Consider the following 2,524-nt stretch of genomic DNA (forward strand, 5'->3'; position numbering starts at 1 on the left):
ATTTAATTTATGACAAACTATATGTGACTAGACCCTAATTTCTTAGACCTTTCTAGTCTCCTCTAAAATTCATTGACTACTAATACCTTGGTCAGTTAATTCCAATTAGAGGGTGAAGTTCAAATTCCAGTATATATGCCACAAAAATTTTAATTACCCAAAAATAAGAGGATTATATGTCACGTATCCTATTAAATCTAAATAATTAAAATTTAGGAAAAATTGTTTTCAAGCTGTTGTTCAAGTAAAGAGCTTTTCCAAGTTTTACAAGAACTCAAATTAAAAGAGGGTCATACTTCCATTCTACCCAAATTCATAAAACAAAAAGTGAAAACAATTCTTAAATTATAAATCCATACATGAATTAAAATAGAAAAAGTATTAAAATCAATCCATAAAATAGATAGAGCTCCTAACCTTAACAATGGAGGATTAGTTGCTTATGGAATGCGGAATGTAAATTTTTTATCGAATTCCCTAATGGAATACCCTTCTTATAACTAATCCTAATAAATTTAAAATCTAAAATTAAAATCATATCTTTTCCTATTTTAAAAATCAAATTTGAATTTAAATAAGAATTAATTATAGCAATCAGCAAGTCTTCAATTGATGGATGGGGACCACTTGATTCCTTAACTCTGCAGTCTTTGATCTGTACTTTCTGGGCTGAAAACTGGGTCAAAAACAGCCCAGAAATTGCCCCCAGTGTTTTCTGCATTTTCTGCACGTGGCGCATGTGACGTGTACACGTCAGTCACGCGTACGCATCGATGCTCTTTTCCGCAAGTCACACGCACGCGTCGGTCACGCGCACGCGTCGCTGAGCAAATCTTCGAATCACGCGTACGCGTCAGTCACACACACGCGTCAGCATGGAAAGCTCCAAATCATGCACATGCGTTAGTCACGCGTATGCATCACTCCTCGCTGCTATCTCCTTTGATTCTTGTGCTGTAGAAACTCCATCAAATCCAGCCGAATTCTACCTAAATTAAACAAAATTGCAAAAGACTCAAAGTAGTGTCCATATTGGCTAAAAGATAATTAATTCTTTATTAAACTCAATAAATTAGATACAAATTCACTAGGAAAAGATAGGAAAGATGCTCATGCATCACGTACACGTGGCCCCTGTTTCAGCAAACATAAATTTTTGTGTTTTAAAGCTTAATCTCGAACTTCTAAACCTCTATTTTCATTCTTTTAGCCCTATATCTTAATAGTATGCCTATTAATTAGATGAATATAGAAAAGGTTGGTATGTTAGGGTGAAGTAAGGTTAAAAGATGATGAATTATGTATCAAAAGTATAAAGAAGTAAAGAATATATGATGCTATGGCTATGATGAATCATCGTACAATGATTATGAATGAATATGAATATTTATATGGCTTATGCATTCAACTTATTTGAGATATGAGTTTTCTTGGGTAAAGTACCATGGCTTGCCACCATGTGTTCCAAGTTAAGACTTGATACTCTGTTGACCCTACGTCGTAAGGGTGACCGGGCACGTATAAATTCCCAAAAAGGATACCCCTATTGAGCAAATTTTATATATGAGAAAAAGCTATGCAAAGACTCTTGGGGATGTACGACGGGGGACAGTCCAGGGTTTAGTAGTCAGACTTGCCAGGTCGGCTTGATAACCGACAGATGTGACAAATCAGCCATATGACAGACATACATCATATGCATATTGTTTGAATTGCTTGCTTGTGTAATAATTGGGATTGTCTAAGTGATTTTAATATGCTAATTGTTATACTTGCTACTTGTATCACTTGTATTCTACCTGTGTTTGCCATTGTCTGCTTGTTTGTCTATGTAAATTCACTAGAGTTTGAGGAACGGAGGAAAGACAGAGACGTTAGGGATTTAATTAGGCTTAAGACTGGTGGACGAAATTGTGATTCAATTGTTATTCCATTTTGCAAAATTCATTGCTTTTCATTCCCTGGTAATGGCGCCAAAAACATGATGCCAATACCATAATTCACAACTCCGTTCAACTTAACCAGCAAGTGTACTGGGTCGTCCAAGTAATAAACCTTACATGAGTAAGGGTCGATCCCACAGAGATTGTTGGTATGAAGCAAGCTATGGTCACCTTGTAAATCTCAGTTAGGCAGATTAAATTGGTTTATGGGTTTTCGAAAATTAATAATAAAAAAGAAAATAAAAAGGGATAGAAATACTTATGTAAATCAATAGTGAGAATTTCAGATAGGTGTATGGAGATGCTATGCTCCTCTTGAGACTCTGCTTCACTACTCACTCTTCCTTCAATCCTTCTTACTCCTTTCCATGGCAAGCTGTATGTAGGGCATCACCATCATCGGTGGCTACTTTCAATCCTCTCGGGAAAATGGTCCTATGCGCTGTCACTGCACCGCTAATCGTCTGGAGGCATCACCCTTGGTTGATGGCTACATCCCGTCGTCTCAGTGAAAACGTTCCTATGCTCTGTCACAGCACGGCTAATCATCTGTCGGTTCTCAATCAGGTTGGAATAGAATC

This window comes from Arachis duranensis, chromosome 3 (genome assembly GCF_000817695.3).
Source record: "Arachis duranensis cultivar V14167 chromosome 3, aradu.V14167.gnm2.J7QH, whole genome shotgun sequence".
Taxonomy (NCBI): Eukaryota; Viridiplantae; Streptophyta; class Magnoliopsida; order Fabales; family Fabaceae; genus Arachis; species Arachis duranensis.